General features: G+C 43.0%; 1 protein-coding gene across 1 annotated transcript in view; it reads left to right on the top strand.

The window, feature by feature from the left end:
• API5 (apoptosis inhibitor 5) overlaps positions 1-23,310 on the top strand; it is a gene marked incomplete in the record, with an annotated part of 1,096,633 nt that overhangs the window by 643,944 nt on the left and 429,379 nt on the right.

The raw sequence follows: 23,310 nt of genomic DNA on the forward strand, positions 1-23,310 counted from the left end.
ACCAAAAGGGGTGATGTACTCTGTTATTGGCCTGATTAGGGAAGAGTACAGGGAGTTTATAACTTCTGTTTTTCTTGAGGCAATACCCTTATTTTTGAGATGAGTAATACAGAATGCCCTTCTTGCCACTGTGGAGACATGGTGATTAAAGGTAAGATTGCTGTCAAGCTGTGTGCCCAGGTCTCTTACCAGTGAGTGCATACTTGGGGTGTTGCTATTACTGTAGTAGTTATCAGGTACAGCTCTCTTACTGAAAGGGATCATACATTTTGTTTGCATTGAGTTTAAGGTCTTGACTTTGGCACCAACCATTTGTTTAAGTCCCTCTTGCAGGATGTTGACATCATTTGGAGATTCTATAACCACTCCCAATTTGCCATCAGCAAACTTTGTCAGCCACAGACCTTTAGTTTTTGCTTGTACTTTGAGAAATAGATTCCAAACAGTAGAGGTCCCAGCACGGATCCCTGTGGAGCACCACTGGTTACAGGTCTGTTGTTGGGGGTGATTCCCTTATTTTCACTATACGAGTTCCATCAGTGAACCAGTTAGTGACCCATCTAATGATATAAGGGTTGATACCTAGCTGGGTGAGTTTGTCAATGATACCCGAGTGGGTGATGGTGTCAAATGCTTGGCTAAGTCTAGGTAGGCTGTACGCACAGATTTCTCCTCTTCCAGGGCCTTGGTGACTGTCTCGAAAAGGTCCATCAGGTTCAACAGCCATGATCTCCCTTTGACAAATCCAAACTGAATAGGGTCAAGTGTTTGGGGATTACCTTTATCTTTAAGGTCCATGACAATTTGCTTCATGGCCTTGCAGATAAGGCTAGTCAGACTAATAGGTCTATAGTTCCTGGGGTCAGTGGAAGCACCACCTTTGTGCAAGCGAATAACTGTGGCCGTTTTCCATTCATCTAGGATGAAGCCGGACAGGTACAGTCAGAACATGGTATAGTTGTGCAAGAATTTGCCATAATAGCATATGCCCTACTGATCATTGTTGCAGTATTCCTTCCCTCCTCTCTGTACTTTTGTTTTCTTCTTATTCTCTCTTTCTCCTTCAGTTTCTGTCTCATGGGAAGCAGCAAAGAACCAAGGGAGCTTGCTTACCACTTCAAACTGTGCCCCTCCTAGCTGACCAGTTTTTCCTGCCTCTGGGATGGGGAGGAGGGGTCTAAAGGCACTGGCTTGGAGGTGGTCTGAGGAATTATGCTCATGCATCCACCTATATACCCCATACTCTTATTAGCTGGGGTCACCCATCAGACATATGATACTGGGAAGGTAAAGCTTTGGTACCCTGGCCAGCCAGTGGTAATAACCTGTGTTTAGAACTACTGCAACAGTGATTTGTAGAGCATTTACTGTTATGGTAATTTCTTGGACAGCTGAACTGTCTGTCGCTGTCCATTGTGATTTGTTGTATTTATTGAAACCAGTTCAGATTTCTCGCTCTAGTGTTGGCTGGACTGCTTGATTTGCAGAAAAAATAAGGAGGAGTCTTGGCCTGCTGGATCTCTGATGGCCCAGAAAACCAAGTCACAGATCATCCCTAAAGACTCTGTAGGACACTGAATGAGGACAAAGTCTCTAGCCACTCTTGATAGCTCTGGTCCTTTAGGCCTATGATGATCTTTGACAGAAATTTTTAGGGTGTCTTCAACTGCTAATTATGTTTTGCAAGATTCATCCCAGTGGGGGCAGTATATTCTGTGATGGTCCTGATCAGTGCAGAATATAGAGGGGGTAAGGACAACTTTGGATCTAGAGGAATCACCTCTGCAATCGTCTTTGCCAGAAAAAGATTTGCTGACCTTTGTTGCAGCATGATGATCAGAAGAAAGGGAGCTACTTGTCCATGATTTTCATGTGGATCATTGATGCAGTAGTCTTATCTGTATTGTTTGTATCCTGTGAAAGATGTAACAGCCAGCCAGGTTTCAAAGCTTTCAGGGCAACTTCCATGCATTCACACAGTTAGTATACTGGAGTTGACTAAAAATTCAGGTCTGGGTGGCAAGCCCTTCAGAGCTTTCCTGCAGCAGAAAAGGGCTCCTCTTCCAGATTTTCAAGGATCAGTGGCCCACCAGCATTGTTGCAGAGCTGACCAGATAAATTCACTTCAGAGGAAAAAACTTACACTTTTCTTTTTCTGTGAAAGAAAAATTTAAAGCTAGGAAATAAGTGTTTTAATGACTGTCACATGACTGTTAATTACTTCTAAATGGGAGTGTCTACTTTTAAAGTAAAATGTTAAAGCTAATACAAAACGATTTTTTTTCTGTGGAAAAGTTGTGTTCTTTTACTTTCGTGTTTTTACTGCTTTGTCGTTTTACAACTTATTTGTTTTATTAACCACTACTGCCAAGCCTCCCTGGTATTTGGGCATCTTTTTCGACTTAACCATAGAACAACCTGCCAGTTCCTCTCTTCTTCTTTCTTCCACAAAAAGAAGAAAATTAATAAACAGGCTTTGCCACTACAGCAGGCTGCTAAGTCTCAGTCATTTGGGTGACTCTAATGTGGCCGTTACAGTTTTCTCAGACCATTCCTCCTTTTCACTGGGTTCTTTTGGTGTTCTAGTCCCTATAGCCACCTTTGATATGGATGGTTAACTATGTCCTCTGCAGCTGTATGAGTGCCCTTAGTGGACAAGGGAGAGCTGCTTTAAAAAAAAAGACTATGCTCTGTTTTATGTATAGCAGGATACAAGCAGTAAAAATGCTTTCAGCCCTTTTAGCTTTATACACAGTTCAGGCATATTTCCATCAATCAGAGAAGTTGTTGTAGATGGCAGTTAACTCATTCACTCCAGTGGAGCTCAGGAAGTTGGCATTGTAACTTCCAATGGATGGCGCTTAAGCCTTTTGACAGAGTTATGTTCTCCCATTTCAAACAAATGTTCCAATCTCTGGAACCCTAGGGGGTTATGAAAGAAGTATAAATGGCAAACTCTTCAGCAGAAATCATTTTTCTAGTGGTGGCATTCTTCAGGTTCTAGGTCTTAAACCAAATTTTATAAGTGACATAAACACAGTAACTGTTACATTGTAATATTTTGTAAACAACTTACAATATCTCCGCAACCACTCAAGTTACACACACATACTGTCAGCAGCAATTTATTCATATTGCTTTTTACTTTCATGTGAGGCCAAGGGGTTCTGTCTGTTACTTGATTATTGAGATATTTAGAAAAATGTGAAAATTATATCTGTATAAATTAGTATCATAAAAACAGTATATCTACATGCACTAGACAGAGGTCAAATGTTAATGCAATTGAGTTTGCCATTGTGTAAGCTTTAAGATGAAATCTTTTAAAACCTTGTACATAGAGTGGTTTTGGAATGATTGATGCAAATAAGAACAAGCAATATTTGATGCCTAGAGGCATTAGTAGGAGTTAACTGCAGTTGCACCTGGAGGCATCACAGAAGTAATGAGTTACTAGTGTTGAAGGATTGGGAGGGAAAGAGGGCAAAAGTCAAGTGGGGATATGTTGATCCGTCAAATAGAACAAGGTGACTAGGGATTACATGATTTTGATTATTTCACAGCTAAATGGTTAAGGCTGCTATATGTAGCACAAGTAGAATGCTGTAATTCAAAGTGAAAAAGGATGGTGATATGGGGGGGGGTAAAGAAATAAGGAGAGACTGGGATGTTGGCTGCAGATCCGTAAAGGAGACTATGAATAGCCATACAGAATATTGTATTCATAAAGTAGCAGAAAGTTTTCTAAGAACTAAGCCAACATGGAATGGAAAAAAAGGAGATTCTGCTGATAGGGATGACTACAATTAGGGATACATATAATAAGCAAGAGGAGGGTGGAATTTACTGGAGAAAACTGGCAAAAGAACCAAGGTATTGGCAGCAAATAATTAGAGGAAAGATAATAGTGGGAAGAGGTCAAGAATGCATTTGCAGTGCAGGCTGGTGACTGCCTTCCCTGTCAAGGATTGATATCAGAGTAAAGGCAAAAAGACAGAATAGAGGGATCCTAAGTGAAAGACCAGTACTGTTAAGAGTTTCTAGTGGAGCCTAGAACAGAAGCTGCTGTTAAAAGGGGATAATTATTAGTAGGGCATATAAAGTATTGCACAATAACTATAGGAATCAATCACAGGAGGTTAGAAAGGATTGGGGAAGAGAGATTGGATAAACAATTCACAAAGAAACAATGGGAGGATATATGCTTGGTTCCAAAGTATGCAACAAAGTCTAGAAGATTTAGGAAGTGTTTGGAGTCTTGGGATATAAAAATATGTGAAGTGTTTTTCCATAGATTGTAAATGTTTGAGATAACCAAGGGGGAAGAAAGAGGTGATTTGGAACATTTTTGGGGGGTGAAGAAAGAGGTGATTTGGAACATTTTTGGGGGGTGTAATTAGTTAGCAGACTTAAAACGGTCTTTGCCGATTACTCTGTCAGAAATACTGTGCGAGTGAATTGTTGAAGCTAAGGAAATTATTTTTTAAGCTAAGATGCAGGATATGAATTGCCTAGAAATAGTATGGCCTTGCCGAGTTAATTCCAGTGCCTGCCAAAAAAGCAATTACTAGAAAATGAAAATCTAAGTCTAATCCAGCCTTATTAGTAGTGACTATAGTAGCAGAGATTAGAAAAATGGAAGTTGGGTATTTAAAAGAGGGCGGAAGCAAATTACATAGAAAAAATAGGAATTGTGGGAACCGTACATGGAGTGTAATGTTTTGAATGAGGAGCGATGTTTAAGGGAAGGCAGGAATTGAATGAGTTATGTAATCTTGCATTAACAATTGACTGCATAGAAGATTATATGTAATGTCTGTTTGTAACTGAAAATGTCAGTATGGTTTGATTTCATTTATAAAGCTTATGTCATAAGTGAGTCAATAAAGATGTCTTGTTTAAAAAAAAAAAGGGGGGGTGAGAGAGACTGTTTTTCCTAAGAGAAGAAGCATGGAGTAACATACTGTCTAGCCATAATGCTATGCCTATTCATAAGAAGGTTTTCTAAGTAAAAGTGATTCTGTTTCATCAGAAATTCCCCATCAGAAAGATACTTGGATATATTTCTTCTCCTGTCTCAGTCACTTTAGACAGGAGTGTTGTATTGGGCTTAGCGTAAGGTTTAGTTGGCTCTTGATCCGTCTAGTTTAGCTGTTTCTGCTAATGGAAAAAATCTTCATTTTCTGAAGATGTTCAGGTTTTAAACAACAGGGATAGATCCTGTTTCTTTTCAGATTTCTGATTTGGATTCTGTGGAGAGTGTTGCTTCAGCCAGTCCCTTTGAAGGGTGCTCTCTCTCTGAAACTCTTTCCAGAATGAATCAGTTGTTTTAATGGGAGCATAATTATATTCCATAGTCACTGAAAAAAAATTATAATTTATTACATTTTAAATTTCCAAACACTATCCCAGTTCATCCTGTTCTTGCAGCTTTAGAGGATGTTTCTGTTATGGCATGTAATTTAACTAGCAGAGAACCTGCTACCCCCAGGAAAACTGATTGTATAAAGTTCCTCAGTCTTATAAAGTTCCTCAGTCTTTTAAGTTTTTATACACTCATCTTTGATCAGACCCAGCAGCTTTTGCTTTAGTGAGCCCAGGTGCTGCTAAACATCTGATCTGATGACATCAGTTTTCATTCTGTCCTCAACTTATTGGTTTTGGATCAGATTCCTCTGATCCAGCTCGGCCATTGCAAAAGCTTGTGGCAACCAGAAAAGTATCGAGCTGCTCCCTTACCCACCATGTTCCAACCCCAAGTATCACAGATCTCATTCGCCACTCTGAAAATTAGACGTGTCAGCCAATACTCTCAGCTAAGTGCTTTATGTTATTTATTAGTGTTTTCTTTACTAAAGTCTATCTCTATTAGCATATTTAATATTTTCTCCTTTTTTGAGTGTGTGTGTTTACGGTATTAATATACCCACCCCTGTAACCTAAAGGTATTCCTCGTTACCATCGTTGGTAACTTTCTTCTTTCACCTCTGTCTCCTCTTACCGTTTTGGTAACTCTTACATGTCATCGTTGTTATCTTTCTCTTCTTTCTTTGCCTTTTTAGGTAATTTTTTTGTATACCATTATTGGTAGGCTTTCAAAACCTTTATCTGCCTTCTGTCTGTCTGGTGTGTCTGTGAGTGTGAACTGGAAATGGCGGATAAGCCAAACATGACATCTAGTTTCAAACAATGTCAGGACTGTGGCAGAAAGATGCCCAATTTCGATGGGCATCTTTCCTGCGTATACTGTTTGGGTGCACCCCCATCCGGACACTACATGTAAGCTTTGTTAGGGTTTCAGTGCCCGTACATTGGCGGAGCGATGGAATAAACTTATTTTAAAGGGTTTATTAAAATGCTCCTTCAAAGAAGCCCTCTCTAAGCAAAAGCCTGAGATGCCTAAATTGTCAAAATCTGAACCAAAATTCTGTGCTAACCTTGCCATCAGCATAAGACTCAAAATTGTATAAGTCACCGGTTCTATCTGTGTCTTCGAACAGAGGACAAAAGTACCGAAATTGACTGAAGAATTACCTTCGGCACCGACGGTTCAGTCTTCATCGGTACTGAAGGTTACTGCATCGATACTGACTGCTTCGTTATTGACCCCTGCTTCAGCGCCAACAACTTCTTTGGCACCAGCAGTATTTTTTGCACCAGCTTCACTCACGTCTCATTCTGTTCTAGTGTCCCCCTCTCTACTGCAACCTACAGTGCCAAACGTTGAGACATTTATACCTCCAAGGACCAAGTATTCCCCTTCTGTGAACCCATTCTTTTGTCAGCTCACCAGCCCTTTCGTTGATAGGCCAGAGTCTCCCTCAGAATGTCGATCCATTCTTCCAGAAGCCTTTCTGAAGTGGATGTAGTTAGATTGGTGGACCATCTTTTAGCAGCCAGGGGTCTCCCTACTCCTACCCAGAGCTCTCTCCCTCCTGGAGCTGAGGCATATTCTCTAAGGACTGCACCAGACCTTCCTCCTTCCAAGGCTTGGAGCCCATCACTTCGACTTTCCCGGTACCAGCTGTCTCGGTGCCAACAGTGGACCTTGCCACAACACTGTGGTTGTCTCTGATGTCCTCAGCACCATTGGATCCGTAGCACACCTGGGACCGTGGTTCGGCTGGCTGTTCCGCGGGTTTCTGTATGGTTCTGGAAGTTTCTATGGTTCCGTCTTTGGCTCTCTGAACCATGGCGTTTGAAACCCTCCCCCATCTGCTGTTATGGATGGCAGCACATCGGAGCGGGGTGTGACCTCTGTTACGAGGTTGTCTTTCTCTGTTTCAGGCTCCCATTCCTCTTCAGGTGGGCCTGCCTTCCAGTTCAGAGAGAGAGCTTTAGCTTCACCGATCTCCCAGCTGGCTCCTTTGCTGGAGTGTCACCTTTGTCTCCTCTGGTTCACAGTTGTCACAATCTATCATGCCTGGACAAGCGGACACAGGAGCTGCAAAACATCCCTGTTCAGGATAATACTTGCTGTTCTAAGTCTTCCACAGAAATTCGCACTGAGGAGCCACCCTGTAGGAGTACTTGCAAGAGGAAGCATCTCGATTCTCCAGAAGAATCTGTCAAGGAAGACACTGATTACGATGAGGAGGGTTCCACCCGGTCACCCCTGACAATGTCTCCTTCGTAGACATCCTAGAAATTCTGAAACAGATGTGTGTTTGGAAGTCCTGAAACACATCCTCTGAGAAATCTGTGTTCTTGCAAGCTATTCTTGCCTGCCCGTCTACTTTCTGGATGACCCCTCCCACTGACTATCTAATTAAGCTGATTGTTCAGCAGGCGTGGAAGACCCCTGATTCCATAGAGCCCATTCTCTGGAGACCAGACAAACTTCTGACAGCTCCAGAAGATCATGAGGACACAGGATCTAGCAGTAGATGCCATGGTGGTGGCAGCGGCAGCCACCAGAAAGGAACTCTGAGGAGAGTTCTCCTGTCCATCCTCCTAACAGAGAGTCTAGGTCGATGGACAGGTTTGGGAAGTGGGTCTTTTCATCATTGAACTTCACTATTAGGTCCTTGAATTTCTTGGCACACTTTACTAGACTCCAAAGGGATCTTATAACTGAGCTTTCAGATACCCTTGCAGGAGCTGTGTCTGACAGGGTATGAGATAAGGTTGCCTTGAAGCTTGCCACCTTGGAGTCTATCTCCAACTCTTCCATGCAGCTCATTGCTCATGCAGCGGAAGGAACGTCTAGTGCAGTGAGTACTGGCGTTGCTCTAAGGTGCCATGCCTGGATGCGCTTGTGTGACTTTGGAGTGCCTTTCAAGTCTTCCTTCATCAACTCTCCTGTTGACTGTTCCTCTTTGTTTGGCCCTAAAGTTAGAGACACACTAGCTAGGTGTGAAAAGAATGGAAAGACCCTTTCTGCGTGAGCATTCATTTTTCCACTCCTCAATGATCCTACTGTAGAATTCAGAGGAGTGGGAAAATGTGGTTCAAGAAATCCCAAGGGCCTTTTTGTGACATACGTGGTGAGTCCCCACCCCCCACCCCACCGGGGACGGGCTCCACTAGAAGACACCCTTCCTGTGGCAGAGGGGGTCTGTATAATCAGGGCGCCACAGATTCCTTTTCTGGACTACCCTACTGTCACTCCTGAACGGAGGCCCGATTGCTTATCTCTGGAGGCAGTCGGGGAAAGATTTTCAGTGCACTAAACAGCCTGGCTTAGCAATAACTTCATATATTTGGGTGCAAAGAATTATCACCAGAGGTTAACACATTCCCTTCAATCTCTTACCAAAGTTCCAAAAGTGAATCCCCAATGATGTTCATCGTGCATACAGCTGCAGTCATAACAGAAGGGTTATCCTGCCATCAGGCGGGTCCTCGGTCGGCCGAATTCCAAAGTCTAGGTCCGGCGTCAGATGTCGTTGCTTCTTCCCTGACGTCAGTGTGGCAGGGGTATAAAAGAACCAGTCGACGCCTTTTTCTTCAGTCTTTCTTGCTGCGCGGTGCCCGAAGCAGAAGCAGTTCGCAAGTGCCGGTCGGCCAGCTCTTGAGATTACGAATATTTTTCAACCGAAGTCTTCTTGAAAGCTAAGTATCCCACTGGGGAAGCTTTTCTTGCCTCAGACCGATGTCAGACAAAGTTAATAATTGCATTTCATGTGGGAAGCAAATACCGCATAAGGATTTCCATTCCCTCTGCATTCCTTGCTTAGGCCCAGACCACGACGTCTCGGCCTGTCGTTTTTGTGCTACATTCAACAAACGCACTATTAAGCGTCGGGCGGAGTTCGCCCAACACTATTTTGGCAAAAAGTTTAATTACATTATGTCGTCGGATACTCCGATTCCAGTTTTGAGTAAAAAACGCAAAGATAAGGACCGACATACGAGGTCCGCGACTTCTACCGACACCACGCTAAAGCAGACTACAGGTGCTCCGGTTCTCAGCGAGGCACCTACGCAGCCCCTGACTACCGATGACACTTCCTTAGCGGTGTCTTCTGTGCCCGAGGTCGCAGGCTCCTCGGCCCACACCCCGATTACAGATCCCGATGCCACTCTTGGCGGGGAAACTCAGAGTTTAGACAGGCCTGCCACCTCTCAAGGTGTCTTCAGGCCTTCTTCTTCTTTTTCCATTAAGGCTTTCACTAAATCTAAAGCAGCCATGCATCCTAAAAGACAAGCTCCACAGGACCCCTCTCAAGGCCCCATGCCTAAAAAACAGATGCTCAAAATGGCTGAGGATTTGATTACTCTTATCAGGGGTTCTCAACCCCCCTCGGACAAAAGGCCCAGAGTGGAGGAAGAATACCCTTCCTCGGACCAGGCCTCCATTACTTCAGAACATTCTGAAGACCAGGAACATTCATACTCCCCTTTTGAAGATTCTGATGCAGAGGAGTCCATTCCCTCTGTCTCCCCCCCCTGAGAACTATTCATTTGGGGAAACCTTGCATACCTTGAGGGAACACTTCCACTGGGAAGGCCAAGATTACTCAGACTCCAAGAAAAGGCTCAGGGATTTCCTCTTGCTCCCTCAGCACAGGCCTCTGGCTATCCCTCCTGTCTTAGACATACTAGATGATGTGTATTCAGAGGCCAGCCTTAACCCAGATTCTTTACCTCCAGCTCCAGTCAAGCCTGACAGGTATTACCGGGTTCCTGATTCACACCAATTCCTATACAAAAGCCATGCGGCTGACCCAGAAACTATTTCACAGGGTCCCAAGGGAATTAAGGCCTCCACTGCCAAAAATCCATTACCTTCAGAGAGAGATTCCAGAGCTTTAGAAAGGTGGGGGAAAAAGGTATACACCTCGGCCACTTTAACCATGAGGGCATTAAACTGTCAGTTTCATATGTTAAAGTATCAACAGTTTTTATCTCAGTTGAAAAGCAAAATGTCACAACCTGAACAACCAGACTTGAAGGAGTTGCAGGATTTGTTGCATAGTGCAGAACAAGTGGGTAAACATACCTTGCAATGTGGTTTTGATGCTTTAGAGGCCTCATGTAGAGCTGCTGTTACAGGATCAGTCATACGTAGACATGCTTGGCTCAAAGAGCAAACCTTACCAGATCATGTCAAAGCTAAATTACTAGATGCACCTCTTCAGAAAGATGTATTGTTTGGTGTTAAAGCTGAGGAGGTATTAAAGAAAATGGAGGAAAAGGCAAAATCAATGCAAACCGTGAAAGATTTCCTACAGGTACAACCTCCACGTTTCAGTAGAAATTGGCCTTCAAAGAATTGGTCCTTTCTAACCACGGACAGACCTCAAAGAGGTAGATACAGGCGCCCGAGGGGTAGAGGGCAATCTCAAGGATCATTTAGAGGCAGACAATGGCAAGCACCTACACCAAGAGGTGGAGAGGATAGATCACAGCCATTCAGAAAGCAGAACCAATGACTTTTCCCTTTGCATGCCAAGCAAAGCTTTAATGGCAGCACCTTTAGGCGGAAAACTGGCATTATTTTCGAAAAATTGGCATATTGTCACAAAAGACAAATGGATCCTGGACATTACAGACGGAGGCTACAGATTCCACTTTCACACCCTTCCAAAAATGAGAGGCATGCCAAACCTGCCACAAAATCAAAGGGCAGATGCACAAAAACAAATTTCAGCTCTCATGGACATGAAAGCTATTGAAGAGGTACCTGCACAAGAACAGGGTCAAGGTTTTTATTCCAGACTATTCCTGGTACCAAGGAAGGACAAAGATTGGAGACCTATTTTGGACCTGTCCATCCTAAACACATATTTACTCGTACCAAAATTTAAGATGCTCACATTACAACAGCTTCTTACCATGCTGGGCAAGGAGTCTTGGCTGGTAACATTGGACCTCAAGGAGGCATACCTGCATGTCCCTATCAGACAAGATTGCAGAAGATACATCAGATTTCTTGCAGATTCAACCCATTATCAATTCTCTGCATTGCCCTTTGGCTCATCTACTGCGCCCAGAGTGTTCACGAAATGCCTGGCATCAGTAATTGCCTTCTGCAGACTTCAAGGGATACAACTATACCCATATTTGGACGACTGCCTGATCCAAGCGGACAGCAAACAAATACTTCTGAAACACCTGGCGTTTGTAATAAAGTTGTTCAACTCTCTGGGATACACAGTCAACAAAAAGAAATTAAGACTAATACCCTCTCAAACAATAATTTTCCTGGATGCCAGCTTGAATACAAACACCCAGATGGCCTACCTCACGCCAGGGAAACAAGGGCAACTAACTCAATACTTCAGAAAACTGGCAACCTTCACCAGGCTGACTGCAAGGAAAATCCTGCAGGCTCTGGGATTCATGGCATCTTGCATCCTGCTAATCCCATGTGCAAAGCTGCATATGAGGAAACTTCAATGGTACCTAAAAAACTTATGGTCTCAACACAGCCACAGTTTGGAAACAATTATACCACTGATTCCATGCCTCCAAAAGGAATTTCTGTGGTGGGCTCAAGCATGCCAAAGAAACATAGGTCTCCCATTCTGCTTGCCTCAAGCAAATCAAATCATCACAACAGTCGCCTCGGACTACACCTGGGGGGCGCACATGACAGATCAGTGCATTCAGGGCAAATGATCCCAAAAAGAAAAGCACCTACACATCAATCAAAAGGAAATTCTAGCAGTAAAAAATGCTATTTTGGCTTTCAAAGACCTACTGCATCCAGGCCAGCTATTGATAAGGACAGACAACACCACAGTGATGTGGTACATAAACAAACAGGGAGGAACCCATTCATATCCCCTGTGCAGGCTAGCCATGTCTCTTTGGAACATGGCTCTGGAATTACAAATCCAACTTCGAGCACAATTCCTGCCAGGCAAGGAAAACACGCTGGCAGACAACTTAAGCAGAAATATGACAGATCCACACGAATGGAAGTTGCATCCTCAAGTTTTTACAAAGATAATTCAAGCATGGGGAAGGCCAGACATAGATCTCTTTGCTACCCACAGAAATTACCAATTGACAAAATTCTGCTCAAGGACCTATCATCCACAGGCCTGGAAAGTGGACGCACTCTCTTTCAGTTGGACAACAATGACAGTTTATGCCTTTCCACCTCTTCTTCTGCTGCCCAAAGTTCTATTAAAAGCCAGAGTAGACAGACCAAAGATGATTCTCATTGCTCCACACTGGCCAAGACAACACTGGTACCCAGTCCTGAGGAGCCTGACGCATTCCCCACCATGGATCCTCCCTCTAATGCTTCTTCTGTTGACTCAGCACAACTTCAAAACTCTTCACAGTCAGCTGAAAACACTCAATCTAGCCGCATGGAGGATTCCTTAAATTCACAACAGGCCCTACTCTCCAAGGAGGTGCAGGATGTCATTTTGGAGGCCAGAAGGCCTTCTACTAGAAAAGCCTACACCGCAAAATGGAAACGGTTTTGTGCCTGGAATCAGAAAAAGGGTCAGAATCCTGGAATACTGAATTTACCTCAAATATTACAGTACCTAGCTGAGATGCTAAACAGTGGACTTACATTCTCCTCCATCAAAATCCATGCCTCAGCCATTTCTGCTCAATACAACACTGATCCTTCTTTATTCTCTCACCCTCTCTTAAGACAGTTCCTCAGAGGGGCTAAGAATATAAAACCCCCAAGGAAGCAACCAGTACCTGCTTGGACCTCAATTTCATTCTAGAAAAACTGACCCTGCCTCCATTTGAGCCAGCTGCTTCAACAGAACTGCAATATTTGCCATGGAAAACAGCCTTCCTTCTGGCTATCCATCACCTCAGCACGCAGGGTTTCAGAACTACAAGCCCTCATGGCTGTGCAGCCTTTCATCATTTTCCATCAGGACAGGGTTTCCTTACGAACCAACCCTTCCTTTATGCCAAAGGTAGTATCCAGGGTAGCCTTGAATCAGGCTATCCACTTACCTACCTTTTACCCTAATCCACAAAACAAAGGGGAGAGACTACTACATTCCTTGGACATTCACAGACAGCTTCGTTATTATTTGGACAGAACAAAGCCATTCAGAAAATCAGAGCAGCTCTTTGTGTCCTATGCTACAGGTGCTCAAGGGAAGGCTGTTTCCAAACAGACAATCTCAAAATGGATAGCCCACTGCATACGCTTTTGTTATTCTTTTCATGGTAAAACTGTACCTACAGGCATCAGATCTCACTCCACAAGGGCCACAGCTACCTCTGCAGCTTTCCTCAGGGGGGTTCCTACCAAAGATATTTTGGAAGCAGCCACTTGGAGTTCTGTACATACATTCTCCAAGCACTATCACCTACCGTTATACTACAAATCTAGAGTGGGCTTTGCCACTGCAGTCTTGCAGGGCATCCTTGCTCCTTCTAGTTCCACTTAGTGCCTACCACCCCTTTTTTAGCTTTGGGATTCTACCCATCTGTTATGACTGCAGCTGTATGCACGATGAACATAGTACAGTTTTGTACCTACCATAAATGTAGATGTTCGAGTGCTAATACAGCTGCAGTCCAGGTTTACCTCCCTCCTTCCCCTCTTGGGACAGGCCTAATGACTAACACCTCCTCATACAACCTGTTTGGGGTATTCTTTTATGGTGAATTTGCTAGCAGCTACTGTTTTTTGATTATATTGCATTGCATTATTACATAAATTTATGTTTTGCCTTCCTTCTGGGGGCACCTGACATCTGGGGCAAGAAAAACTGAAGAAAATGGCATTGGCTGGTTCATTTATACCCCTGCCACACTGACGTCAGGGAAGAAGCGACGACATCCGACGCCGGACCTAGACTTTGGAATTCGGCCGACCGAGGACCCGCCTGACTGCAGGATAACCCTTCTGTTATGACTGCAGCTGTATTATCATTCGAACATCTACATTTATGGTAGGTACAAAACTGTACTTTCTACCCAGTCAGGGGGATTTAACAGCAGTAGAAATTCAAAAGCTGCTTAGTCATCCACGAAGTCCCATCAGACCAGATAGGATCCAAATTTTACTCTAGATTCTTTTTAGTGCCAAAAAAGACAGGGGACTGGAGACCAATTCTAGATCTCAGATTACTAAAGAAATTTGTACAACAGGCTAAATTCCGAATGGTCTTGGTTCAGTCCACTCTTCCCGTTCTGGAGAAGAATGATTGTATGTGCTCTAGATCTTCAGGACGCGTATTACCACATAAAGATGGACAAATGCTCCAGAAGACACCTCTGCTTCTGGCTAGGAGCCAGTCACCACCAATTCTGGGCACTGCCCTCTTGTCTCATCACAGCCCCCATGGTGTTCAAATGCATGACAGTGGTAGCAGCTCACTTGACACTTCAAGGTTTTTGAGTGTTTCCATAGTTAGACAACTGGCTCCTCACCGCCCCTTCCAGGCATCTACTGCTTTACACCACAGACTTCGTGCTACAGATTGCCAAGGCACTAGGCATTTCAGTCATCAAGGAAAAGTTAGTTGTCTCCTACACAAGACCTAGAGTATATAGGAGCAAGACTAATTACAGTTTATGTAGCCTCTCTCCCCATCTACAGGCTGATAAAGATAAGGTCAAAAGTTCAAACAGTAATTTCTCAAAACAGAGTTTCTGCTTACCTGGTACGTGAAACTCTGGGAACCATGGCAGCGACTATAACCTTAGTACTCCTAGCAAAATGCCACTTGAGGCTGCTTCAGTGGCTCTTGGCATCCCAATGGTCGATTTTAACTCATCCGATGTTTCATCCAATCCTGATACCAAATTGCTGCAAAAAGGATTTATCCTGGTGGGTGAAGCAAGAAGACTATGTATGGGGTCGCACGTTTTCTCCATCTCCGCCCAAAGCCATAGAGACCACGAACGCTTCCGGGAGGGGCATTATCTGGGAAGTATTGTTCAAGGCACTTGGTACCTGCAAGAGGCCAATTTGCACATCAGTGTCTTAGAACTGAGAGCAGTGTTTTTAGAGAAGCAAGTGCTCCAAGCTGTCCTTCTGGTAGGGACAGTTGCAATCCAATTAGACAATTTGTCGGTAGTCTGGTACATCAACAAACAGGAAGGAACCAGATCCTACCCACTGTATCGGGAAGCCTTCAGGATCTGGCAGTGGGCTATCGCTTCCAACCGCTTTCTGATAGCAACACATATCCCGGGAAACTCCAATGTGATTGCAGACAATTTGAGCAGATGTATCTTCCTGCCTCACGAGTGGTCTCTCCACCACAACATAGCGATGAAGATCTTTCGTCATTGGGGCCAGCCTTACTGCGATTTATTCGCCTCTCCAGTAAACAGCAAATGCAGCAGCTATTTGTCCTAATTCCCCCTCATGGGGAGTCCCTGAGAGACTCGCTTCTCCTCGATTGGCTCTCGGGACTAGTTTATGCCTTTCCCCTATTCCATTGATTCCCTAGTTTTTGAGGAAAGCCCAAAGGTTGAGAAGCAAAGTAATTCTCATTGCACCCTACTGGCCCCACCAACTCTGGTTCCTCTTTCTTTGCCCTTGTATGGTTCTCTGCCTTTGGATTCTGGACCCAGCTCCGGACCTATTGTCTCATCCACAGGGCTTGGTGCATCTCAAACTGACAGCTTGGTATCTCCAGTTCCAGTAATTGCCAGGCAGAATAACTTGCCCTTTTCATTACAAAAGATTTTTATGGCTTCTCATAAACCATCCGTTAGGAAACTTTACCTTAGCAAATGGGAAAAAATTTCGATTTGGGCCTATATGAATGACATAGACCCCTTTTCAGCATCAGTTGATAAGGTCCTGGAATTTTGAGTGTATCTGTGTGACTCAGGAGGCTTTCCTCCACATCTACTGTTCAGTTACCAGCTGCTTCCACTTTTCATAATGGATTTAAAAACACCCAGTGACCCCAGATTCAGTCAGCAGCCTTTACTCATGGTGCTCTCCCACCACTACTATCCTGTAAGGCCTGCTCCACCAGAAGGAAGCTACCCTGCTGCTTATCAAACTGAATTGCTGATTTAAAAAGTCCCACTACTTAAAATTCCTAAGGTTAATAACTCTATAAATTTACTCTGCTGTAAAACTACATATGCTGAACTGGGTCTACAGCACTAAATGGGTGTCCCTTAGCTTTAGGCTAAATTCTGTAGCTTACTACAGCTGAATTTTAGTAGCCATTGAGTGAAAATTCCCTGTATCCATTATTTTTGGGGGTAAGAACGCTAAAATTACATCAGCTAGTCTATATAACAAGTGTTCCTTCCAACAAGTTGTAAAAAGAGCACCGAAAAGTTTTTAGATTGCTTAAAATCCTTACTACTCCCCTTTTGGCTCTAAGATCCTTGTGGTCTGATTTAAGCCCCGCTCCACTTACCCTACCGGGATAGCTCCGCTGTCCATCCACCCCCAGTGGTGTTACATTTATAGTAATCACCACTCCCACTTTTCTAGAGCCAATCAACTGTACCTTTTCCACTCCTTTCTCTATTATCCTCCTATATACTGGTCACAATCTGTTCAGTTATATAGTCAGTAAAGCTTGTAATGTGTTCACCCAAAATAATAGCGTTACTCATTGTTCTCCTTCATGCTTTTTCCTCATCTCCTCACATTTTATGAGAATCAGTACTGCATAGGATTCCAGTATCCAAAATACCAAACAACTACCCCAATATTTTCCAATTTGAAGGACCACCTAATAAGTAGGCAAGCAGTAGGCATCACTCCTTTTACAAACTATTAACCTACTTATGTTAGATATACCAGCTCTAAAATCAGGTACTGTTATAAACTTGTAGATAAATTTTTGAAACTTATACAACAGTTACACTATAACCTAATAATAGATGGTGACATTCATCCTAACCCTGGCCCCTTCCACCCTAAATACAGCTATCCCTCACACAGCTCACGTCACCAAAACAACTATTTACCGACCCCTCAACTCACTACTGGTCTGTTACCTTAACATCAGAAGCCTAAATAACAAAGTGCATGAACTACATGCCCTCCTAGTCACCCACTCCCCTGATATATTCTGTCGAACAAAAACTTGGCTAAAACCATCAACTTCTGATACTGATACTGAAATATTACCACCAGGGTATAATATTATTAGGCTAAATAGGACTAACTAGGAAAGGAGGTGGAGTAGCTGTACTTTATAAATCGTCTCTTAATGTTTCCATTGACCACATACAACCTCCCCAAGCAAACAATGCAGAAATGCTATCCACCCGAATTCAAGTAAACAATAACAAATGTATAAGGATTGTCTGCCTGTACATCCCTCCAGGAAATAATGTATCCCCCCTAGAATGTATCCTCAACTCATCTAGTACCTGCCCCCAGGAAACCATTGTACTTGGAGATTGCAACATTGACTGGAATACCTGTTCCTCTGCATCTTCCTCTACCCACATTAACCTATATGAGTTTACACAAATCATTTCTACTTCCACCAGGATAGGTAAACCTACTCATAAGGAAAGTATACTAGACTGGATACTTATTAATTCCCATCCCCAACTGTATACTTCAGGTACCCTTCCTGATGACCTGAGTGATCACTTCCTTACCTATATAATTAAGTTTAAATCCATAAGTCCCCATCATCCCATTCTCAGAATAAGAACTAAGAAGAACTTTCACCTTGCCAAATTCCAAGAAGAACTTAAAGCATGTAAGTGATTAGTCCTAAAACAATTACCCCTAGACAAAGCTGAAGCCTACTTTAATAATAAATTTCTCGAAATCCTTGATTTCCATGCTCCCGTACGCTCCATTAGAATAAAATCAAATATTGCAATGTAGCTTGCTAAAGATACCAGATCTAAAATTACCCTCAGAAATAAAGCCTGGACCTTATGGCACTCCACAAAATTTCCCCAAGACCAAATTAGCTATCGGCAGCTATGAAACAAAACCAAAAAATCTAAAATACTACTGCCATTTGCAATAGATAAATCATAACAATCCCCAAAAATTCTGGGCAAGTATAACTGAATGCACCCAAGCCGATCCTCCTCCTCCTCATCCCCTGTAACCACCACTGATCAGTCACCCGAGGATGTCGCAGACATCTTCAACTGCTTTTTTACCAAGACTATCCAATCCCTAGCTAGTCTGCTACCTCCTAGCTCCCCCAGTGTAAACCACCCTACTCCTAATACCCAACTTTCTTTTAGATTCCAGCCAGTTGCCACTTCATTTATTCAAGCTCTACTCAAAAAGTTAAAACCTACTACCTTGTAAGCCGATCGTCTTCCCGCTGAGTATCTTCAAAAGCTGCTAATGCTATAGCATACCATATTTCTATTCTTATCAACTGCACCATAGCATAAGCCACTATCCCCCTCCATCTGGAAGATATCCTTTGTGATACCACTCCATAAAGATGGAAGTTCCACTGAACTGTCTAATTTTCGACCAGCAGCCGTACTGTCACCTCTTGCCACAATTATGGAAAAATGTATCCACAGGCAATTAATGCAACATCTTATCCAAGACCACTTACTGGCCAACTCCCCGGCATGGTTTCAGGCCTCATCATAGCACCATCTTCAGCCCCCCTTGCCTTCTGTAGTACCATAAACCATAACCGTAGACCTTTCCAAGGCATTTGATATGGTCAGTCACCAGCTACTGTTCCAGACCCTAAAAACTACCTACTTAGATAAGACTGCTCTCCAATGGTTGTAGTCTTATTTGAATGGCAGACAGCAGGCCGTCCAATGGCAGAGTAAACTATCTACCCTTCTACCTAATACCCTACAGGTTCCCGAGGGATCTGTATTTATTAATGATCTCTTGTATTCAGTATGCAGATGACTCCACTCTGATTTGTTCATCTTCCTCTCAGTCAGATCTGTGTACAGAATCACAGTTAACTTTTAACACAGTTGAAAAATGGCTGTCTGATCGTCGTCTGATCTTAAATCCTAAAAAAACTAAATTGGTACTTTTCTCCCCCACCTACAGGTCCTAATCCACTCTCATTTTCTATATACTCAGCGGCATTGCAATCTCTCCAGACCCCCATACAAAACTATTAGGAGTCATTATAGATAGTAACCTTAAGTTTGATATGCACATTAACAAAACTATCGAAATCATTTACAAAAAACTAGGGTCACTTTACAAGATCAAGCCTTTCCTTACCCCACCTGCTCAAACTGCCACTCCTACTTACTCGCGACCTTACTCTATGCTTCCCCTCTATTGACTAACCTAGGTATAACTGAACTCATTAAATTATCAATTTGCTATAATCACATTGCCAGATTTGCCACTGGCATGCCCTACAAGACACATCGCTGTACTAACCTAAAATCACTAGGGGGGGTTAGAGCTACCTTCCCTAATCCAGCTTAACCAGCTGTTAGTTGCATTTAAAGTATTAAACTAACCTGATAAAACACCAGCACTCAAACCCATAATTTTGCCCCTACAGCAACCTCAGAACACTTAAATCATCAAACAAACTGCTTGTCCCAAACTATTAAACCTTGTATTTTAGCAGGTGCCTCTCTGTTTACTAACTATGTTGGAAAAATTTGGAATTCCCTTCCAGCAAATATTACTGTAGAAACCTCCATAAGTCCATTCAAAAATCATCTAAAACAGTACTTTAAATTACATTGCTCTTGCCCATGTTCTAAACCTGACTAACACATTCACTACTATTGCAAAGGAATTAGTTCAGTGTTTCCAAACTACCCTGAGGCTTCTAGGTCCTCGTCAAACTGTTGATTACTAAATGCATCAATTGTTATTCTGAATTATTCTGTAAATAACATTTATGATGTTCTATTTGTATGTTTATCTTACATTTTATGTTTTATGCAGTGTATTTTGTTTGTACCCTGGAGCTTTTCTGCCTGGGCCTCTGCTGAAAATGGACATCCAGTCGGGCTATCTCGGTCAACAAATGTAAAATAAAATAAATAATTTAATGATCATCGCTTGATGTCTCATAGTCTGTGCAAAATTTTCCTTAAATGCACTTTACATTTAAAACCTTCATTTTAAAGACCGTGTAGCGCCATGGGATTTGTCTTTAGTTCTACAATGCCTAATTCAGCAGCCATTTGAGCCAGAAGCTACTTGTGACCTCACATTTTTATCTTGGAAAAAACTCTTCTTGCTGACTATCACATCTGCCAGGAGAATTTCCGAATTGCAATCTTTGTGTAAAACATCCTTACATAATTTTTCACACCCATCCTTCCTACCCAAAGTGGTATCAGAATCTAATATTAACCACTCTGTAGACTTGCCTGTTTTCTTTCCAAATTTTTCAAACAAAGGTAAATACTATGTACATTTGTTGGATATCCACAGACAATTACATTTTTACCTGGACAGAGCAAAATCTGCTAGAAAATCGGACCAACTATTTGCATCATTTTCAGGATCTGGTTTGGGTAAACCAGTATCAAAAGTTACCTCATCAAGATGGCTTTTAGAGATCATGTCACATTTGTCTACAATCAGAATAAACTCAAACTCCCTGCTCCGCTTACTGCACATTCTACTAGATCTGTTTTCACTTCAGCTGTCTTTCATTCCAAGGCCTCTATGGAAGAAATATGTGCAGCTGCCACACATGAGCTACGCCTCATACCTTTATCATCTTCTTTCGGCTGCTCCCGTCAGGAGTCGCCACAGCAGATCAACTGTTTCCATTTCTTCCTGTCCTCTGCATCTTGCTCTGTCACACCAACCACCTGCATGTCCTCTCTCACCACATCCATAAACCTTATCTTAGGCCTTCCTCTTTTCCTGTTACCTGGCAGCTTCATCCTTGGCATCTTTTTCCCAATATACTCTGCATCCCTCCTCAGCACATTTCCAAACCAACGTAATCTTGCCTCTCTGGCTTTGTCTCCAAACCTTCCAACCTGGGCTGACCCTCTAATATACTTATTCCCATCCTGTCCATCCTCATCACACCCAGTGCAAATCTTAACATCTTCAGCTCTGCCACGTCAAGCTCTGACTCCTGCCTTTTTGTCAATGCCACTGTCTCCGACCCATATAACATACCTGGTCTCACTAACCTCTTGTAGACCTTCCCTTTCACTCTTACTGGTACTAGTCTGTCACAAATTACTCATGACACTCTTCTCCACCCACTCCATCCTGCCCTGTACTCTCTTCTTCACCTCTCTTCCACACTCACCATTATTCTGAACTGTTGATCCCAAGTATTTGAACTCATCCACCTTTGCCACCTCTACTCCCTGCATCCTCACCATTCCTCTATCCTCCCTCTCATTCACACACACATATTCTGTCTTAGTCCTGCTGACCTTCATTCCTGTTCTCTTTAGAACATATTTCCACCTCTCCAGGGTCTCCCCTACCTGTTCCCTACTCTCAATACAGATCACAATGTCATCTGCAAACATCATAGTCCATGGGGACTCCTGTCTGATCTCGTCTGTCAACCTGTCCATCACCATTACAAATAAGAAAGGGCTCAGAGCTGAACCTTGATGTAATCCCACCTCCACCTTAAACGCATCCGTCACTCCAACCGCAGACCTCACCGCTATCACACTGCCTTCGTACATATCCTGTACCACTCTTAAATACTTCTCTGACACTCCCGACTTCCTCATACAATACCACAACTCGTCTCTAGGCACGCTGTCATATGCTTTCTATAAATCCACAGACACAATGCAACTCCTTCTGACATTCTCTGTACTTCTCCATCAGCACTCTCAAAGCAAACATCGCATCTGTAGTGCTCTTTCCTGGCATGAAACCATACTGCTGATTACTAATCATCACCTCCCTTCTTAACCTAGCTTCCACTACTCTTTCCTATAACTTCATGCTGTGACTGATCAATTTAATCCCTCTGTAGTTACTACAGCTCTGCACATCAATTCTTAAAAATCGGTACCAAAACATTTTTCTCCATTCCTCAGGCATCCTCAATTTCCAAGATTTCATTAAACAATCTACCCACTGGGGATGCACAAGCCAGTGCATTTCTTTGTGCCGGTCCCAAGCCCGGATAAATGGGGAGGGTTGTGTCAGGAAGGGCATCTGGCGTAAAATTTTGCCAAATCATGCGTGCAGACAAAAGTATGCCTCATACCTTTATCATTCATTTAAAATTAGATATGGTGTCCAGGGGTAAAGCATCCTTTAGCTCTGTGGTATTCAGGAATATCCTTCGTTAGGGCTGCCCATGATCTAAAGTAGCTGCGGACTCTGTCCCATCTGTCAAGAGTGAATGAAGATTGACATCATCAGATAAAGAAGTTATGTCTTACCATAATGTTCCTTCTGTGTTGTCTATCTTCATTCATTCTTGACATCCCACCCTCCTGCCCCCTCTGAGAGACTTCTGGAGGATTGGACCTTGTTCTGGGAGGTTATAGGGTTATACCTTAGGGCTTCTGTCTTGTTCTGTACTAGCCTGCAAACTTAATCTGAGGTAATGGAGAGGGGCATTGTGGGTAGAGCCTTAGCTTGAGAGTTTTTGGCTGACATGAGCTGTATAATCGTAGAGTTGGTTCCGAGAGGTTGGAACCCGAACCCATCTGTCAAGAATAAATGAAGATTGACAACACAGATGGAATGTTATGATAAGACACAACTTCTTTATACAATATATTTCTAAAATTTGCCAGATTAGACTTCACACTCAGATCCAAGACACCTGACTAAGGAGCTGTCTGATTCAACTTTACAATCTGATCCGAAGCTGAAGAGGCCTAGGCATCTATCAGATCAGATGTCAGATCCAACACCAAAAACATCACATCTCACAACTCATTCCACACCCTTTCCAAAGACCAGATATTCCCTCTCAGTGGATCATGTTCTATATAGGGTTCCTTCTCCATTTTTGGAGAGACCTAGGTCTTCTTCCCTTCTCTCCATTCACT

This window comes from Protopterus annectens, chromosome 9.part0, assembly GCF_019279795.1.
Source record: "Protopterus annectens isolate FY-2018-M chromosome 9.part0, PAN1.0, whole genome shotgun sequence".
Taxonomy (NCBI): Eukaryota; Metazoa; Chordata; order Ceratodontiformes; family Protopteridae; genus Protopterus; species Protopterus annectens.